Raw genomic sequence first — 22,825 nt, forward strand, 5'->3', positions numbered from 1 at the left:
GTTAATATGTAATTTTTTCAAAAGTTTAAGGAATTTACCGAATTGTTCGTTTGAGCGGTCTTTCCTTGTCGCGTTAGGGTATGGGACACGAGGTCTATATTCTTTATTCTTTATTCACCATTTTTTTATGACTTACCTCACTTTTACCTTTGCTCACCACAGTTTCTTGCATCAATTCTGGCTCAGGCGCAATGAATCATTCCTTATCTTGAGTACTAATTGCGTTGAGGTGTTCCTTTGGGTTTGGTTCAGTATTGCTTGGTAAGCTACCTTGTGGTCGTTCGGAGATTAGTTTGGATAGCTGGCCTATCTGAGTTTCAAGTCCTTGGATCGATGCTTGTTGATTTTTAAATGTTGTCTCGATATTTTGGAAACGGGTTTCTGATATTGATATGAATTTTGAGAGCATGTCCTCAAGGTTCGGTTTCTTCTCTTGTTGATAAGGCGGCTGTTGAAAACCCTGAGGATTTTGTGGCTTCTGATTTCCTTGACCACCCCAGGAGAAATTTGGGTGGTTCTTCCAACCTGCATTATAAGTATTATTGTACGGGTTATTTTGAGATCTAAAGTTATTGTTACCCATATAGTTAACTTGTTCATCTTCGGTTGTGGGATTGAAGGATTGATATTCTGTATGCACACCTCATCCACTTGAGTCACACCTCATTATTGGATGTACCTGTGTAGAACCAAGTAAACCATCAATCTTTTTATTGAGAAGTTCTACCTTATTTGACAGCATAGTAACTGAGTCGACGTTATAAACGCCGGCTGTTTTTGTTGGCTTAGTCCTCATGACTTGCCACTGATAGTTATTCAGTGACATTTCTTCAATGAATTCATAAGCCTCTTCAGGTGTTTTGTTGTTGATGGTTCCGTCAGCAGCTGCGTCAACCATTTGCTGAGTCGAGGGATTCAGACCATTGTGGAATGTTTGTACTTGAAGCCAAAACGGTAACCCATAGTGAGGGCACCTTCTCAGTAAGTCCTTGTATCTCTCCCATGCATCGTAAAGTGTTTCTAAATCCATCTGCAAAAAAGAAGAGATATCATTGCGTAATTTAGCCGTTTTAGCTGGCGGAAAATATTTTAGTAAAACTTTTTCGGTCATTTGTTCCCAAGTAGTAATTAACCCTCGTGGTAACGAGTTCAACCACTGTTTGACTTTGTTTCTCAATGAAAAAAGAAATAACCGAAGATGAATGGCATCAAAAACGCCATTGATTTTAAATGTATCACAAAATTCCAGAAAGTTTGCTAAGTTAGCATTGGGATCTTCATCCTGCAAACCATCAAGCTGAACAAACTACTGTATCATTTGAATTGTGTTAGGTTTTAGTTGAAAAGTATTTGCATAACTATGCTAGATTCCGTTCCTATTAAAGAAGGTTTAGCATAATCATACATAGTACGTGGAGCAGGATTTTGATTAGCCGCAATTGTAGGAGGTAGCTGATTGCCTTGGTTTTTAGCCGTCTTGTCTGTTGGAGGTTGAGTATCGTCTTCTTGCTCGTTCTCTATGTATCTTAAGCTGTGCTGATCGTGTGATTCGTAACAAGGAATAAATATTTATAATGGAGATCAAACCTAAACTAACTATTATCACGATGAAAAGGCAAGTGCACCTATTGACAATAGTATAGTAATGGAAAGACCCAGATATTGTACCCAAGGGAACCAAAAGTACTAGTAATAACTATCTTTTTATTATTTAACCTAGAAATAAGGAGGGGTTGTTTATTAAACTAATTAACTAATTAAACTAAAGCAAAATGAAAATTTGGAAAAAGGCTTGAAGAAAAGTAATTGATAAAGACGACACCTAAGGAGGAATTCACCTAGATTTCACTTGTTATCTGACTCTGAACCAGACGATTTATTCACTTGACTTGATCCGTGAGACTCCCTAACCTATATTATTATCTCTTTCGAGACTAATAACGTCTAACCCTCAGTTGAATTAATCGAAACCTCTTTCTTAATTAAAACCCCTAGGGAAGCAGTAAATCAATCTATGGACTCCTATATTAGGTTTCACCCTAATCCGGTAAAATCTCGTAACTCTATTTCTAGGCGTTCGATCAACTCCGTTTAATTATGCCAAATCTAATCTTAGACAGGGACTTTTGCTCCTCTGCATAAGCACATCAAATCATGAATTAATACCTGGAATATTAACTCAAGCATTAAAAACACATAATTAAGAACAAATCAAGTATTTATCATACAGTTCAGATAATAATAACAAGGTCCATCATAGGTTTCAACCCCCTTAGGTATCTAAGGGGTTTAGCTCATAATAAAATGAGAGTACATCTCAAAAGTATGAAAATAACAAAACATAAAGAAAACTCTAAAACCCCTGAAGGAATTCTGAGAGAGATCTTTAGTCTTGGAGTAGCTCCAGCTTTTGGGATGGATCGTCTGGCTTTCTTCAAGTAATTCCCGACCGTGGTTTTGTACTCCAGAAAAGTTCTGAAGAGAGCGGCCCCTTTCTAAGGCATACTTAGGGTGTTTATATAGGCTTTGGATTGGCTTTCTTCCTCCCTAAGTGTCCTTTTCCGTGTAAAATACAACTTTTTGAAAAAGGGACACGCCCGTGTGACGTGATTGCCAGGCCGTGTTCGATCCACTAAATTGCACACGGCCGTGTGGGTTAATGGCTAGGCCGTGTGAATCGTGAAAACCTTGGTTGACACCCTCAAAAGACACAGGCGTGTGAGCTGCCCCTGTGGTAAGGCTTAGGCCGTGTCATCTTCTCGATTTGGTCCGTTTTGTCCCTTTTTGGCTCGTTTTTGGTTCTTTTTGACTCTTGGTGCTCTCCTGAGTACAAAACATGAAATAACCGGATTAAGAGCACCAAAATCCATAAATCTAGTATTAAACATTGATAAATATGCTAGGTATTTGGGGTAAAAATATGTATAATTTGGTGTTTATCATGCACCTTATTTCTCTTTGGTTTCTACGAACTGTGCGATCGATTTCTTTGTCAAAAAGTAATGGTCCCGACGGTTTTCTTCTAGTCATAAACTATAAAAACCTGCCAAGAGAAAGAATAAGTAAATTAATAAATAATAATAAAAAATTTAAATTAAATTGCAAGAAAAATAAATGGCTAAAGTAATAAAAATTGAGCGTTCCTAATATCTTAGTTCCCCGGCAATGGCGCCAAAAACTTGATCGCGTGATTCGTAACAAGTAATAAATATTTATAATGAAGATCAAACCTAGACTAACTATTATCACGACGAAAAGGCAAGCGCACCTATCAAACAATAGTATAGTAATGGCAAGACCGGGATATCATACCCAAGGGAACCAAAAGTACTAGTAATAACTATCTTTTTATTATTTAACCTAGAAATAAAGAGGGATTGTTTATTAAACTAATTAACTAATTTGGAAAAAGACTTGAAGAAAAGTAATTGATAAAAACGACACCCAATGAGGAATCCACCTAGATTTCACTTGTTATCTGACTCTGAACCAGACGATTTATTACTTCACTTGATCTGCGAGACTCCCTAACCTATATTATTATCTCTTTTGAGATTAATAATGTCTAACCCTCAGTTGAATTAATTGAAATATCTTTCTTAATTAAAACCCCTAGGGAAGCAGTAAATCGATCTATGGACTCCTATATTAGGTTTCACCCTAATCCGGCAAAATCTCATAATCTTATTTCTAAGTGTTCAATCAACTCCGCTTAATTATGCCAAATCTACTCTTAGACAGGGACTTTTTCTCCTCTGCATAAGCACATCAAATCATGAATCAATACCCGGAATATTAACTCAAGCATTAAGACCACATAATTAGGAACAAATCAAGTATTTATCATACAGTTCAGATAATAACAACAAGATCCATCATAGGTTTCAACCCCCTTAGGTATCTAAGGGGTTTAGTTTATAATAAAATAAGAGTACATCTCAAAAGTATGAAAATAACAAAACATAAAGAAAACTCTAAAACCCTTGAAGGAATTTTGAGAGAGATCTTCAGTCTTGGTGTAGCTCCGGCTTTTGGGATGGATCATCTGGCTTCCTTCAAGTAATTCTCGGCGTGTGGTTTTGTACTCCAGAAACTTTCTGGAGGGGATCCCCTTTTTAAGTCATACTTAGGGTGTTTATATAGGCTTCGGATTGGCTTTCTTCCTCCCTAAGTATCCTTGTCCGTGTAAAATACAGCTTCTTGAAAAAGGGACACACCCGTGTGCCAGGGCCGTGTGACGTGATTTCCAGGCCGTGTTCGATCCGTTAAATTGCACACGGCCATGTGGGTCAATGGCCAGGCCATGTGAATCGTGAAAGCCTTGGTCGACACCCTCGAAAGACACAGACGTGTGAGCTGCCCGTGTGGCAAGGCTTAGGCCGTATCATCTTCTCGATTTGGTCCGTTTCGTCCCTTTTTTGCTTGTTTTTGGATCCTTTTGACTCTTGGTGCTCTCTTGAGTACAAAACATGAAATAGCTAGATTAGGAGCACCAAAATCCACAAAATCTAGTAATAAACATCCATAAATATGCTAAGTATTTGGGGTAAAAATATGTATAATTTGGCGTTTATCAATAGGCTATTACTTTACCTTCTTGCATCAATACACAACCTAAACCATTTAACGATGAATCACTGTAAATTATAAATTCCTTACCTGGTTCAGGCTGAACTAACATAGGTGCTTCCGTCAATAAAGCTTTCAATTTGTCAAAACTCTGCTGACATTTTTCAGACCATTCAAATTTCACATCTTTCTATGATAATAAAGTCATCGGAGAACCTATCATTTAAAATCCTCTAAAAAATCTTCGATACTACCGTACTAGTCCCAGAAAACTTCTGATTTCAGACACGTTTTTTGATGGCTTTCAATTTCACTGAAAATGGGCTGCTACATTATCAATAAATAGAATGGGGATATTAAAGAGCGCTTGGCTATTTTTGAGATCAAGATGGAGGGGCTAGCTTGTGAAGTGGCCGTTGAGAGGCAAGGTAAAAAGGTTGCACAGGTTGAGGTGAAAAGGATCACTGCAGAGCACACAGCCATTCTCGCGAAGATCATTAGGGAATGTGAGAACTGATTGGAGGCCGCTGTGTAGAAGTAATTTGAGGCTTTGGATATATTCAATGAGAAAATAGCCGAGAATGTTTTAATTTCTATTTCAAAACTAAAAATGAACATACTATTGCACGCTCAAATTGCTGGTGATCCCTTTGATGCTCGCAAAGTGGACTTTTATGCTCTTAATGGGGTAGACATGAATGAGCTGGGTTTTGAAGCACTTTTTCCTTCTAGAAATGTGTTGAACTCATTTGTGTCCACCTAGAAGAACTCTCCAGATTTTTACTTAGAGGAGGACCCATCTGGGAATGAAGATGTGGCCCCTTCTATTGCGAACAACGACGTTGCCCCTTTTGATAATTCTAACCAAGGCGTTGATGGAGCATATGGGAATAACATATCTTAGTCAATTTGTATTTATTTTTATTTTATTATTTTTTAGAAATTATAATTTATGATTGAAGAAGTTTATTTTTGATAGTCTATTGCCACCGTTTCTTTTGCAAGCTCATCATATTATCGTTATTATAAAAGGCTTTAAGTAAAAACCTTCGAAAATCACCAACTATGAACTGTTTAAGACTAAATGAGATTGTTAGTTGGGGATATGAATCCGTGAGCTGTTTTATACTTGCAAAAAATTTGAAAGATAATCAACTAGGGATGTGAATTCGCAAGTTGTTTTATACTTGAAAAAAAATTGAAAGATAATCAACTGGGGATGGAATCAATAAGTTGTTTTATACATGTGAAAATTTTGAAAGGTAATCAACTGGGGATGCGAATTCGCGAAATGTTTTATACTTGTGAAAATTTTGAAAGATAACATATAACACCCCTCACTCGTATTTAATGCCAGAATAGGGTTACGGAGTGTTACCTAACTTATAAAACTATTAAAAAACCATTTAGCAAACATTTTCTCAATTCAACCATTCATCATTCAATCTAAATCAATTTGTCCCTAATACGAGCCTACGAGGCCTTAAACATACATTAGGAGTGATTTGGGACTAAACCGATAACTTAAGAAATTTTCACGAACTTTAAAAATTTTTCTCAAAATAGGGGACACACTCCCATGTGGCCAAGCTGTGTGTCTCACACGGCTACCAAACACAGCAGTCTCACAGGCCTTGTGGACATTCAAAATGGGAGCACATGGCTGTGTCCCAGCCCGTGTCCAACCTCGTGTAACTCTTTGACTGTGGTCACACACCCATGTGCCCTAAAAATAGCCACACACGCTTGTGTGCCAGGCCGTGTGCTAGGTCGTGTCAAACCTGTAGGGTATATTGACTTATGACACACGGCCAAGTCACATGCCCATGTGGAGCATACTACTTGATTTCAATCTCAACACTAGGGGACACACGGCCGTGTACCTGACAGTATGTTACACACGGCTGAGACACATGCTCGTGTCTCTGCCCGTGTGGATAAAAATAGGCTATTTACCAAGACATTTTTCCAACCAAATTTTCACACACCTACACTACAATTCAAAGCATCAACTCAAAGCATAATAGGTATTAAACTCACCTCAACCAAGTATCATTTAAACCATTTTAATGCCAACAATATACATGAGACACAATATTCCAATTTTCCATTTAGTTCATACCAAATATCAACTACTTCAAACATCAAAATGACCAAACTCAAATATGCATTATTTGGCTTAATTTCAAAAGCATACCAACATCCACAAATCATCAATTTAACATTCATAATACCTATTATCATCAATCATCACACAACCATCAACCAACTCAATTCACAAGACATAATCATACATATATGTACATGATTCAAACATATACATTTACAAGCCAATTCATTTGGCCAAAATCATTATCAAGTCATAACCAAAATGACCAAAATCCCTATACATGCCATATACTTAAAATACCAAGTTCATAGGTATTGAGAGATAGGTGGATAGTGTGACGATGTCTCCAATGATCCCCGAATCCGAGCTACCTTTGAATTCACTATAAAACATAGAAAAATAAACGAAGTAAGCTATAAGCTTAGTAAGCTCATATGACATAAATTCGATATAATCATAACACATAATTAAACTATTGATCATAAGTATAACAATTCACATCAACTAACACACCTTTAATAACTCATTCACTAAACTATATACTTTCTTCACCATTTCTTTGATTCAAAGCTAATATGGTTTATGCACATACCTATACCATCTTGTATTAATCTCATACACATTCTTGTCTTTCATTTACCCATTGAACCTTTCGGAATAGAAGTCGGATACTCAAGGGTCTTACACAATAAGTACCTATACCATGGCCCATAGCCAAATCAAGGTAACTTACCTCTGAAATACTGATATGATGGCCCGAAGCCAAATTGGTTTATCTTGCACTCGAATTGCTATATCATGGCCCGACATCAACTCACTATAGCCCCTAATGACATGTCACTAATATCTTAAACTATTCCTAAGGTTCAACCAGGATTCAAACTGTCAAATTATCGTCGAATCATTTCCAAACTTATCTGTAGTCACATAATCGCAATTTATGCTGTATCAAAGCATATAGAATACCTTTGAAATGAAATTATAACATACGAACTTACCTCGGATGCTAAAACGACGAATCGAGTAAACTATTTCGTAACTTTATTCTTTTCCCGATCTAAGTCCGTATTTCCCCTTTCTTGATCTAAATATATTCAAAATTGACTTATTCAATCATCTATTCATTCGATTTAGTCCAAGACACACTTTAAAACACATTTACACTTTTGCCCCTAATGTTTCACATTTTTCACAATTTAGTCCTTATTTCATAAAATCACAAATTAATGAAATTCCAAATATACCCATGCTAGCTGAATTACTATTATGCCCCTACCAGCCCATATTTTTCATTTATTTCACATTTTAATCACAAAGTTTCAACATTTCTCAACTTAATCCCTATTTTGCATTTTCACTAAAAATCACTTAACAAAACTTGTATATCTATCAACAAGTATTCATAATCTATCAAGAAACTTCAAAATAAACATGCATTCATCAATGAAATCATTCAAAATCTTTAATAGTTTTGCAAAATAGTCCCTGGACTAGCTAGTACTAGTTGCAACGATCTCAAAAACACAGAAATCATTGAAAACGGGACAAAATATACTTACATGTAAGAAAAAATGAGAAGAGCGAATGCTCAAGCTTCCATAGCTATTCTTATTTTGAATTTTCGGTGATGGTATCTCAATTAGAAAGATGATACCTTAATTTTCATTATTTTACTAAAGGTTATTTATTAAATTACTTAGTTAACCTTTGTTATAATTCACTAAAATTTGCTTATTTGTAATGACCCAAAATTCACGAGCATCGAAAAAGTGCAATATCGGGCCTCCATTTTAGTGAAATGAGTTCGTAAATAATTGTTAGAAGCATTTATGAAACTAGTGGTGTGCCTAATTAGGTTCTAATTAGGTGAATTTAGCTTAATTAAGAGTAATTAGGAAAAAATGACTAAAATGAATAAAGGGTAAAAGTTGAATTGTAGATTAAAAGAAAATAAAAAAGATTAAAATGGCAATTAAGCCATTAAAAAGAAATTAGGCGGCATATATGTAATAAAAATCTAAGATTTTTATGTTATGTTTTAATTATATAATTAATTATTTAGATATAAATTATGTTAAATTAATTTAAAATAATTATATTATAAGATTTTTATATGATAAATAAATTGAAATTATGACAAGTGGATGGTGATGGTAATGTACAAATGTAAAATACATATGTTTACAGTTGTAATACATATATTTGTTATTAAATAGATATTTATTATTATAATTATTAATTATTATTGTTTATATTATTATTATTATTATTATTATTTAATTGATATTATATTATTATGAAATAAATTAAAATAAAGACAAATGTATGGTAATAAAAATTTACATGCATAATAATTATATTTGTACAATTGTAATATATTTATTTAATTACTTTTTATTTAAATAAATAGATTTTTATTATATTAAAATATTAAAATAAATAAAATAAGGACAATTGGATGGTGATGATGATAGACAAGTGTAAAATATATGTGTACAAATGTAATATAAATATTTGTTATTAAATAAATATTTATTATAGTAATTATTATAATACATATAAGATATAAAGTAAATAAAAAGGAAATGAAAAAAAAAAGAAAGAAACAAAAGGAAAGAACAGAATAGCAAACGAGAAAGAAAGAAAGAAAGGAGAAAAAGAAAAGAAAAAAGGAAAAACTAGAGATTGGAAGCTTTAAGCTTTAAAAGGCAAGTCAATTAAGTCATTTTTACTTAATTTTGATGTTTTTGAAGTTTTAAAACAAGGTTTTGATGAAATTAAGTTAATATTTTGGAAGTTCATAGGTTTTCAAATATAGCTCATGTTGAACAAAAGTTTGAATTAGGTGTTTAATTGAATGAATTTTAAGTAAGAAGTGATAAAGGGATTAAATTGTAAAAGAAGCTATAAGTTTTGTGATTGAGGGATTAAATTGAAAGAAATTTTAAATTAGGGTTTTATTATGAATACTTGATAGTTAGATTGAATTTGATAAGAATTTGAATAAGAATGAAGTAAGAATTAAGTTAGTAAAGTGAATGAGTTAATTAGGACCTAATTGAAAATTAGGTGTAAATTGAATAGAAATTCAGTTATTTGTTATAATTAGTACTGTAACTAATGGTATAATAATTTTAATTTTCGTATCTAACAAGGAACCCGAGGCATCGACATCGAAAGGAAAGGAAAAAGTTGTCAAGGAGTAATCGAATAAATCCGGGTTTGTATTACTATAATTCAAATCTATTTATTATTAATTGTTATATTTTAATTAAAATGCATGGTAGATAAATTTAAGAAAGTAATTGAAATAATGATATTGATTTAAATTGATTTTAAAGTGTTTATGGCTATTGAAATTAAATGTGAACAAATTGGAAATTAAAAGTGATTTAAATTGAATCAAAATAAATTAAATGAAGAAAATATGTGATTATTTGAATTAAAAAGTGATTAGTGATTTGAACCTGATTGGAAAATAAATCAAAAATATGAATTGAATAAAAGTAAATTAAATTATGAATATGGTGAATATGTGATTGTGTATTGATTGAAAAGTGGATTGAATTGAATCAAAGTATGATTATATGTGCTTATTTGAAATATGTATTGGTATTGAATTGTATATTGATTAGAAAGTGAAAAAGTGAATTTGAATTGAATTTTGATTGAATTGAAAGTGAATTTGAAATAGAAAAATGATTTGAATACCCTATTAACTAGTAGGGATGAGTCGGATATAATTGACACGCCATAAGATTGGAAGTGTTCAGGGATATTTCGACCTTGAGTCGATGAGGCACTATAAGTGTCGTACTGTTACTTCGACTTTAAGTCGATGAGGCACCTTGTGTGTCGTATTGTTACTATTTACTTCGGCAAAGCCGATGAGGCACTGAGTGCCATACTAGTGTGCTGGTTGGATCCGTGTATCCGCCAAGGTCCGGGTTTGTTAATAGGGTGAATAACTAAAATGAGAAAATTAAATAAATTTGATTGATCGTACTATTAAAAATATGAGAAAGAAATTATGAGTTGAATTGTGAATTGAATTGAAATGTAAGATTTGAAGCATGAACTTAAGGTTCATGAATTTGCCAAAACATTGAATTATTGATATTGAAATCAATTGAATAAATGAAATGAGAAAATCAAATGAATTGATCGATTGAACTATTGAAAGTATGAGAAAGTGAAATTATGAATTGAGATGTGAATTGAAATTGAGATATCGAAATAAGAAGTGAAAATAGAATGAATTGGAAATAATGAAATAGTGTATGAGTTAGTTGAATATAATCCTATGAATTAATTATAATTATTTTTATTGAAAAATGTTTGTTTAATTAATTATTGAAAGACTAATGTTGTAAGGTTTTAGATATGGAATAGAATAAGTTATTGAATTAGGATATAGAAATGAAATATATGAAATAATGATTTTATGAAATGGTTATTAATGAAATGCATGAAATGGATATTGATATAATAAGAAGATATATAAATTAAAATAAAGAAAAGCTATTTAAGATATATATTATTAGAATAAATTTAAAGTTTAAATGCATGAATGATTTATTGAAGGTAAAATAGTGGTAAGATTTAATGTGTATATATATTGTTTTTACCTTAAGTATTTGAATTATAGTAATACCACTGGGTGTATACTCAGCGTACAGTTTGTTTCCGTGCGCAGATTAGGTACAAAAATTTTGAAGAGTTGTATTTGAGATTACGAGTCTTCATCTCGTCACATCTTCAAGCAACAAGAGGGTACGCTTTAAAATTTTGAATAGAACTTAGGAAAAGTTAAGTATGTCCCAAGTAGTAGTAATGGATTTAAATATAAATTATTTAAATTTATTCTTTTTCCATTTTTATGTTCAAATATAATAGTAATTAGCCAAGAATTACTTTGACACCAAATGTAATATTCCTATATCATGTTCCTTGAGTCGAATATGATATAGGGGTGTTACATTATTCATGTCCAATAACATCCACCAACATTAAAAATGGTCTAATAACAACATAAGAACCTTAAATTTAAGGTTCTATAGCTATTTGACACTTTTAGCTAATAGAACACAAGTTTTACACTTTACGCGATTTAGTCCTTTTTATCAAATTGACCAATCAAATGATAAAATTTCTTAACAAAATTTTCACACGAACATAATATCATACATTAAGTATTAAAATAATAATTAAATAAATATTTCAACCTCAGATTTGTGGTTTCAAAATCACTATTCTGATTTGACTAAAAATGGGTTGTTACATAACATAGCTGGGAGTTTGAATCCATGAGTTGTTTTATACTTGTGAAAATTTTGAATGATAACATAGCTGAGAATTTTCAAATCTTGCAAACTAGGTTGGAGGCTACGGTTTTTATCTTGTGAACCTTAGTGTGACCGCCAGGAGCTTTACTCTCTCTAACTGTGTTGGAGGCTGTGGCTCTTCACCTGCGAGCCTAAATATGATAGTTGAGAGTTTTGCTCTCGCTAACTGTGTTAGAGGCTGTAGCTCTTCGCATGCAAGACTCAATATTACAGCCGGGAGCATTGCTCTCGCTAACTGTATTAGAGGCTACGGCTTTTAGCCTACGAGCCTTAGTATGACATATGAGAGCTTTGCTCTCGCTAACTGTGTTAAAAGCTGCGGCTCTTCACTTATGAGCCTTAGTATGACATAAATGTTGATAAGAAAAAATTCTTCATTCACAGGGTAAGGATTTATACATGATATTTTTTGAGTTGCTAGACATTTTAAGTTCGTTATACAACCGGGCCTTTTATTTTTGCTAGCTTATATTCTTCGTAGCTTATTTTTTCTATAACTTTTATGACCCTTCCCAATTTGGAGCCATTTTCCCTTCTGCGAAGCGGGTAGACTAGCTTCGATATTCCTTAGAACAAGGTCATTGACCTGGAATTGTTTGGTTTTTACATTAGAATTGTAGTAGCGAGCTACTTGTTGGGAACATGTTGCGTGTTTAATTTCAGCTGCCTCTCTAAGTTCGTTAATCAGGTCAGGATTGAGCTTGACGGCCTCTTGATTGGCTTACTTGTTGAAGTATTATGTTCTATGTGACCTCAAATTGTTCTCTGCAGGGATTACAACTTTTGCGTCATAAACAAGTAAAAAAATTCGTTTCTCCTGTTGCGGTGTGGGGTGTAGTTCGCTAGACCCATAAAATTCCAGGCATTTCTTCCAACCAAGTGCCTTTAGCTTCGCCAATTTTTTTCTTGAGGGTTATTAGAATTTTCTTGTTCATCGCTTCCACTTGCCCATTAGTCTGTGGCAGTTTAGCTGAGCTTTAAGCTAGAACTATTTGGAGGCCAGTACATAAATTTTTAAATTTTCCATAAAACTGTTTTCTTTTGTTCGTGATGATCATGCGAGGTATTCCAAACCTTCAGACAATCGATTTCCAAAGGAAAGACTCTATCTACTTTACTGTGATGGTTGTCAAAGGTTTAGCTTCAATCCATTTGGTGAAGTAGTCTACAACCACTACTATGAATTTCTTTTGTACCGTGACTATAGGGAACAGACCAATGATATCAACCCCCCAACTTGCAAATGGCTAATAACCGAACATGACTTGAAGGGGTTTTACTGGTTGTCACTAGAATTTGACATTTCTCTGGCATGAATCATACGTGCGAGCTAATTGATGGGTGTCTTCCTGGATTGTAGGCCAATAGTACCATTGTCTAAAGATTATCTGCGCAAGCAATTTGCCTCCCAAATGATCACCACGAATTCCCTCGTGGATCTCTCTCATAACGTACTTCGCTTCAGATGGAGATAGGCACTAAATAATAGATGCAAAAACCCTTTTCTATACAGTACATCATCCAATAGGGTGTATCTTGCTGCTTTGTATTATAGTTTCACGAACACTTTTTTCTCTCGATTGTCTAGTTCTTCTTGAAGGATACGAACTATTGGTGTCATCCAGGTCTTATTCTAATCCATGTACAACACTTGTGGTGTGTCATAGCTCGGGGTTTCGCTATGATCGAATAGGATTTTCCCTCTTTGCTCGATGACAACCGAGGATGCCAATTTGGACAATGCATTGACACGTGTGTTGTTGCTTCTGGGGAGCTGCTTCATTTGGGCTTTGTTGAACCCCACAAGTAGTTGTGATGCAATTGTATGATATTTTTTAGCATTGCTTCTTTCATGTCGTATTCGCCATGAAAGTCCATACTACCAGCATTTGCGAATCTGTATGGATAATTAGATCGTTTGCTCCTAACTGGCATGCTAATTGCAGTCCTAACACCAAGGCTTCATATTCGACGATGTTATTTGATGTTTGAATCCCAAATGATAGTCCATACTACCATTCATTGCCATTTCGGGTCGATTATGAGTGCACGTGCCCCTGATTCTGTTTTAGTTGTGGAGCCATTAACAAAAACTAGCCAAGTTTTTGAATTGTCAGTTACATGTGCACTTTCTGAGAGGGGCTAGCTAGTAGACGACGTTCAACAAGCGAAAGAGCAATTTTAGTATAATATATGGTGCACATGGCGCCTCATCATAAAATATAACTTATTAAATCATTAGCATGTCATGCTTTATCACAAAATGTAACAAATAAAGTTGTTAACATTCATCAAGGTTCATACATCGTGCAATTTTTACAGGACATACATCATCCAACATTTTGAATTGTAACCCACATTACTAGCTACATCGACAGTTCTTTCAAAAGAACACTCCACTATGAAATCAGCTAGCACTTATCCCTTTTATTGCGGTTTGTAGGGAAAAGTCTATCCTATATTTAGCGAACTCAATACTCCACTTTGTTACCTTTTCTAAAGTGTCCGCTTTAGATAGCAGCTCCTTCATAAGCTGATTGGTAGCCATAACAACTAGATAGGCTAGGAAATATGGTCGTAACTTGTGAGCTCCTTCATACCTTTTCTAGTTTTTAGCACCTCAGTTCGTCATTTTGGAGTACCTTACTGATGTAATATACCAGGAATTGGTGGACACCCTCTAATTTAAATAGTATTGTCATGACTATCTCTTCTGAGGTAGCCAAATATAGATAGAGTGTTTCCCCTACCCAATGAGATTTCAGCAGTAAAAGGGAGATGATGTATAGTTTTAGTTCTTCGAAGGTTGGCTGACACTCTTCTATCATCGAGAAGAAGGTTCTTAAAGCTTTGAAGAAAGGATGGCACTTGTCTGTCATCCTCAAGATAAATTTGCTCAATGCTACCACTCTTCCTGTGAGACATTGTATATCATTTATGGTTACGAAGGAGATATTTCCATGATTGCCTGGATTTTTTCGAGGTTTACCTTTATTTCTCTCTCCAAAATCATAAAGACTAGGAACTGCCAGCTCATACTTCAAAAGCACACTTTTTTGGGTTTAGTTTCATGCTGTGAGCTCTTAGGACTGCAAATGTCTCTGATAGGCTTTGTACATGCTTCCCTGGGACTCGCTTTTCACAAACATGTCATCCACGTAGACCTTGAGGCTGGAACCTATCTGGTTCTTGAATGTCCTATTTACTAACATCTGATAGGTCACCACTGTGTTCTTGAGACCAAACGGCATGACCCAGTAGCAAAAAAGTCCTTTGGTGTTGAAAGCTATTTTCTCTTAGTCACCTTTGTCCAACAGGATCTGATTATAACCTGAGAAAGCATCCATAAAGCTCACCAACCTGTGGCTCGGAGAAACATTAACCAATTGATCGATCGAGGGTAGGGCAAAGCTATCCTTTGGGCATGCTTTGTTGAGGCTGGTGAAGTCGATTCACATACTCCATTTACTGTTCATTTTCTTCATCATTATGATGTTCAAGACCCAATCTGGATATTCCACCTCCCATAAAAATCCTGCTGATAATATCTTAGCAACTTACTGTCTCATTGCTTCTATCACCTGAGGCACAAACTTTATTCTCTTTTACTTTATTGACTTCACCTCTGGAAGCACGTTCAACTTGTGCACAATCACTTGAGGGGCCTACACCTGGCATGTCTGTTGCAGATTAAAAAAAAACCTGACCAACATGTTTTTCTCTTCCTTTGTCAGTGCTGAAAGATTTTGACAGTTTTCTCTTCGTTGTCACAAAATAGTTCCAGAGTTTCAGTACGCTTTGCAGCTTCGGGTTTTTGTTCCTGTACTCGTTTCTTACATTCAAACTATCCAAATCCAAAATCTAACTTGTTAAATAGGCCTCTTTTGAGCTCTACCCTTCAGCTACGAGCTCTCTTACTTACTTGACAGACAACATTGGACACTGCCTCACAGTGCATTGATTAGATAGTAGGAATCCAACTCAGTTTTTTTTTAGAAATTTAATTTTCATACAAAATGTTGTGACCACTATCCTTGCCATCCTCATTATGGGTCTCCCGAAGATGGCGTTGTATGTCATTGGATGGTCCACCACAAAGAACTGAACGTATTTTGTGGTACTGTGCCCACCATCCCCTAAGGTGATTGGCAAGGTGATTAAGCCTTTCACCTTGACTGATGGTTCATAAAGTCGTATAACGGACTAGCTCTAGACAACGCATGTTCTTTTAATGCCATCTTCTGGAACACTTCCCAAGATAATACCTCCACTGCACTTCCATTGTCAACAAGTATCCTCTTAACCTCAAAACTAACGATTACCATTGAAACCACCATCGGGTCGTTTCCCTCCTTGTCATGGATTAGTTCTTCGTTATCACCAACAAACTCAACATTCCATTTTTCCTGTCAACACGGCCTCTTGGGGGCACTAACTGACATCACATATCTCATGTGTGCCCTTCTTTTTGTGTTGGAACCTGCCTAGTCGTCATCCATACCTACGATTACATAGATAGTGCTTCAAACTTTTTGTTTTCCCCTGGGGTCACCGCATGAGCTCTGACCCTGTTGCTAACCACTCTGGTTTACGTAATCTAAGAGCTTGCCATTTCAGACTACTTTCTCTATGGCATCTTTTAGTGTGAAGCAATCATTTGTCTTGTGCCCCATATAATCTTGGAAAGCACATCAGTCCCTCGAGTTCACCCTTCTCCCAATACTCCTCATCGGGGGTGGCTTGGACAAGATGTTGAGGCTCTTAACCTTGTCGATGATATAAGTGCATGTAGCATTCAAGGGGTGTAAGCCTCAAACCTTCCTAGGGGCGTATCTCCTGGCGTGTTCTTGCTAGGGTGTCTAGGGAGTCTTGAGGGTATCATTCTAAGCCTGACTTCTTTATGACATGTCATTTCTTACTCGCAATGATTGGTCAGGATGACCTTGTCAGCTGCGGGTTCCCTCTTTGTTTCGAAACTACCTATCTTCCCTCTGAGATGTGGCACATGATGCCTGGTTGATTTCTTTTGCTTCTGCAAATTTATGAGCATGATGATACAAATCAGTTACACTCTGCGGTCTGTTATCTATAAAGGAATATTATACGTGATCGTTTTGCACTCCCATGATGAAGTCATCTATGGCCCACTAGTCCTTCAAATTTTTTATGTTAGGGTCGCTGCATGAAATCTTTTTATGTAATCCGAAAAGGACTCACCTTCCCTCTGCTCCACTGACATTAGGCCCATAGGCATATTCATGATTGGCCTAGGGGCCTTGAATCTGCCTAAGAACATTTGACCCAATTGTGAGAAGTTTTGGACCGAACCTTGTGAAAGGTAAAGGTACCAGTCCTTGGCACTCCCTTTAAGCATTGTGGAAAAAGTTATATATGTCGTTGCATCTATTGTTTCCAGCACATTTATATAGTCATTGTATTGTATCAGGTGAACCCACGAGTCCCTTCTTGCCTCGAACATATCTTCAGAGACCCTAAAGTCATATGGTAGGTTTACTACTGCGAGCTCAAGGGTAAGTGGGTTATTAGAGTAGAACAGTCAATCCATGTCTTTGATAAACAGTAATTTATACATGTTTTTACCCCATGCTTAACACATTTTATGGATGATTTTCCCTTAGAATTGGTGAATTTGATGCTCCCAGTGCCTTAATTTCATGTTTTATACTTAGGAGAGCATAGGAGAGCGAAAGGAACGAATGGGCCAAAGTATGAAATCAACACGGCCTGGACCTCTTCACACGGATAGACCACACGGTCATGTCAATTTGACAGAATCGAAGCACGACTCACACGGGTGGACCACACGGTTGTGCCTATTTAACAGGCTCGGGCACGGCCTAAAGTAATCGCACACAAGCGTGTCACACGGGCGTGTCCCTGTCGAGCCCAAGTTGAGTGCAATTCAGAAAAGGCCAATTTTGAGGGCTTTTAGGCATTCTAAAGCCTATAAATACACCCTAGAGGAGGACGAAAGGGGAGACAGAGAGAAGGAGGCAGGGAACTGCTCAAGAGAAGCCGATTGATCCATCTCAGAAGCCGGATTCACCATCAAGACTGAAGATCTCTCCTCAATTTCCCTTTAGGAGTTTTGGGTTTTCTTTATGTTTTGTATTCATTATTCTTCTAAGATGTTTTCCTTTTTAGTTATGAACTAAATCCCCTAAATACCTAAGGGGAATGAAACCTAAGATGAATCTTGTTATTGTTTTCTGAATTGTATGATAAATATTTAACTTGTTCTTAATTATGTGTCCTTAATTCTTATTTTGATATCCCAGGATGCTGATTCAAGATAAGCTCTTATTTAGAGGAGGAATAGACCCTGTCTAAGAGTATATTTGTCATAATTAAGCGGAGTTGATTATGCGCCTAGAGATAGGGTGACAAGATTTTGTCAGATTAGGTTGAAACCTAATAAGGGGATCCATAGATCGAGTTAATACAACCTTAGGGTGTTAATTAGAGAAAAGTCTCAATTATTCAATCTAGGGATTAGACGTTATTAGTCTTGAATAGGGATAATAACATAACTTAGGGATCTCTACGGAACAAGTTAAATGATTAAATCGTCCGATTCGGAGTCAGAATAACAAGTGAAGTCTAGGTGGATTTTTCCTTAGGTATTGTCTTAATTCAATTGTTTTCCAAAAGGAAGTCCCCAATTCTATTTTCTGTGAATTCTTAGTTTAGATAATTAGTTAGTTAAAACAAAACCCCCTTATTCTTAGGCTAGATAATAAAAAGACAGTCATTACTAGTACTTTTAGTTCCTTTGGGTTCAACAATCCGGTCTTGCTAAAACTATACTATTGTTCGATAGGTACACTTGCCTACATCGTGATAATAGTTAGTTTCAAGAATGGTTCTTTATAAATATTTAAAACCTGTCATACAAAAATCACGATCAGTCTTGCAATTCAGGGTGTAATGCCCATACGTCTCTTCGTAACTCATCTATCTCATTTTTCCATTCCTTATCCTAGGTGCCTAGGGCATCGTCCTGTGTGTTTACATTGTCTTGAAAACCAGAGTTATAAGAATACACCTTTCTTCATAGCTCCTCGTTCTACTTAAGCAACTCCTACTGAAGAAGTTGTTTTTCAAATCGAGCCTCCTGAGTGGCCACTTGCTCCATAAGTGTAACATCCCTAACCCGTATCTTTCGTCGGAATAGGGTTACAAAGCATTACCATCAAAACATAACTTAAATCATTTATTCTTAACTCACTATAGTCATTGCAAAATTCAATCAAACATATGCATTACATCCCTAATTCGAGTCCTCGAGGCTTTAGAAACACTTTAGAAATGATTTGAGACTAAATCGGAAACATTTAAAACTTCATAAAAAAAGATGGAAAAATTCACACTGTAAGGGTCACACGGCTGTGTGGCTAGGCCATGTGACTCACACAGTTAAGATGCATGCCCTTGTCTCAGGCTGTGTGGTCATTCGAAGTAGGGACACACAATCGTGTCCTAGCCCGTATTCGTGCCCATAGAACTCTCTAACTTGGTTCACACAGGCAAGCCACACGCTCGTGTTCTAGGCCGTGTAACTTTTGAAATGCAACCTACAAGGGACACACGGTCGTGTCGCTTGGCCGTGTGGACAAGAAATAGGCCAAATTCAAGCCATTTCTTTCACCCAATTCAAGTACTTCCTTACAAGCCATTTGCACATATGACCAAGGTATTAAAACATGTTTAAAAATGCACAAAATGACCAATGTCAAATGACCAAATTCCATTCAACCAATATGCCATAAATGCGCCTCAAACATGTACATTAATCATACCTAAACATGTGCATATTTAACCATTTAGCGACTAACTTGTTTCCATACCAAAACATACTACAATTGACACATACCAACCTTACCATATTAGATTCATGCCATAGTAAAATAACTTTACTATTTAAATCACTTCTCTCATGTATCAAAACCATATAAATGACACAAAACTAGTCCTTACCAAATGGTTCCAACATCCAATATATATACATACCAAATTTAGGTCCAAATTGTCATAATTCAACCAAACATACTTGATTAAATTTCATATCAAAACATGTCCTAAATGATCAATTTGCAAACATGCCAACACATGCCACTTTGGCCATAAAATCATGCACCAGTGCATCAATTTGATCATATAAACACCAATCATTAAGCACCAAAGTGCCAAAAGCACACCAACCATCAAGGCTCCAAAATAACATAAGTTTCACAAATTCAAATAAACATTACATGCCAATATCATTAACTAAACATTAGACATAATCCACCTATACATACCATTATAACCAAATCCAAAGCATCAAAATTTACCGATAGAATTGATAGATAGTGTGATGGATCTCCGACGAGCTTTTAACCCGATCGAGCTTTCGATAATCTGTAAAGTAAAGGAAAATAACTATGTAAGCAATAAATGCTTCGTAAGCTCGTATAAACTTTGAGCATAATAGTCCATTTCAATAATAAACTTTATAGAATAAACATAGACCTATGCCAATGCGATAAGATTCATAAATTTCTATGATCATCAACTCACAAATGAGTAAGTTCATTAAAATAACATATATTTATCATTCATAACATGATAGGACTTTATAGGACGTAATATATAATCATCAACCTTTCTATAAGATTGTACACCTTTCAATTACTTACTTTCAATTCTATTTCCATTGCTTAACATAAGCCCAAACGACATTATCTTTACCTGACTTAGTGTATTTATCCATGATATAGGTATATTCATCCAAAGTATACATAAATTTTCTCACAAATAAGTAAATCTTTCAACTCATTATTCCCTTTTCATTAAATTTCGTTTCAATTATGAATTTACCATTTCATTACCTTTCCTCACTCGTTTCATATGCATAACACACAAGATATAAGCATAACATCAACCATGATTACAAGTTAGTGCATTTAAACATAGCACTTTTGGAATCAACTTCATGATAAACAATTTCATAAAAAATTACATACTTTGCTTTATACCACCTTTTCATGTACATAAACATATAACCCATTGAACACTTACCGTTTCAATGTATTTCATTAAGGCTAAGCATGATATAATCCATTCATAAGCTTGGCACAAGCCTAAGCACATCAACAACACATGTCAATTCATTTAAACATAATTCGTATGAATTTAACATGAATAGCCTTTATACTTGAACATGATTCAATTGAATTTATCATCCATCATAACATAACATGTTTTTCCATGTAGCTCACCATTTTAATGTATTTTATACATACATGTTTTAGTTCGTATTGAACACTTACTATTTCCTTGTAAAATTCTTACTTGTTGAACTGAATAGAATAATGTTGGATACACAGGATAGCTCACACGGAGTGTGCTAAACATCTAACTGTAGTTTGTCCTTTCCTGTACATATATGGTAACACGAATTGTGAAATGAGTATGCTCACATGAGCTGTAAAATAGGCCTGCTCACACAAGCTGTAGGTCAGAATGTAAGCTACACGATACTGCTCACACGAGTTGTGGAGTATTCGCAATACATGTCGGACCTCAACCATCGTAGGACATTAAGACTAGCACCCAAAACACGTAAACCGTAATGACAAGTCATGTGTATCCTACGGATTCCAAAGGTTCAAACAGGGCTCGATAATCGTCAAACGTCGTTAGATTTACGTTGTTTTGTGACATGATAATTTGCATAATAACATATCATACATTAAACCTTCAATTTAATAAGCCATTAGATGATAATAGTTCATATGAACTTACCTGGCTAAACTGCAGAAATGACAAAGTACATGGGCATTTTGGTAATTTTTTATTCTCCTCGATTTTTTACTCGATCTTGATCTAAATTAATAATTTCATTCAATCTATTAATTTAGACAGTAAAACAGTATTTCATGCAATTTAGTCATTTTTGACATTTTTACAAAATTACCCTTAAAGTTTTACTATTATTCAATTTAGCTGCTGAGCCTAAAACATGCAAATTAACAATTTTTACCCAAAATTGAGCCTAGCCGAATGCTTATGGCATCTAATACAGCCCATTATTGCAACAATTTCACATCAAATCCTTGTACTTTTACTATTTTAAGAATTTAGTCCCTAATCGAAAATTTCATCAAAAATCACTTAATAAAATAATTTTAAATAACAACTAATATCTCAAATTCATCATTTAATATCTAAAATCACAAAGTTCATCAATGGCAACATTCAAAATCTTTAACATTTTCAAAATTGAAAGTACGAGCTAGCTGGACCTAGTTGTAACGATCTCAAAAACATAAAAATTATTAAAAACAGGGCTAAAATCACTTACCAAATTAACTAGTGAAGTTTCTGAAACCTCAAGGTCTAAAAATAGTGCTTTTCTCCTTACCGTTCAGTGAAGAAGACATGAAAATGATGATAATAACTTTTTTTATTTTATTTAATTTAATTTATCAAATTAAAAATAGTGCTTTTCTCCTTACCATTCAGTGAAGAAGACATGAAAATGATGATAATAACTTTTTTTATTTTATTTAATTTAATTTATCAAATTACCATTTTAACCTTGGTTAATAAATAAAATACCAATTTCATGCCCATAATTGTCCACTAACTCCTTGAATGGTCTAATTACTATTTAAGTCTATTTTCCTTTATTTAATTAACCATTTAAACACCCAAATCAAATAGTGATCAAATTTTACATCTTTTACGATTAATTATTTAACTATCGAAACATTAAAATTTTTAATGAAACTTTAAT

At 34.8% G+C, this 22,825-nt stretch overlaps 1 non-coding gene across 1 annotated transcript; it reads left to right on the forward strand.

The window, feature by feature from the left end:
* The first annotated feature begins 956 nt into the window (after positions 1-956).
* On the forward strand, positions 957-1,063 carry LOC121228565 (small nucleolar RNA R71). The gene has a single exon (XR_005926141.1). It is a non-coding gene; the product is annotated as a small nucleolar RNA R71 (small nucleolar RNA).
* The last annotated feature ends 21,762 nt before the right edge of the window (positions 1,064-22,825 follow it).

Source organism: Gossypium hirsutum, chromosome A04 (genome assembly GCF_007990345.1).
Source record: "Gossypium hirsutum isolate 1008001.06 chromosome A04, Gossypium_hirsutum_v2.1, whole genome shotgun sequence".
Classification (NCBI taxonomy): Eukaryota; Viridiplantae; Streptophyta; class Magnoliopsida; order Malvales; family Malvaceae; genus Gossypium; species Gossypium hirsutum.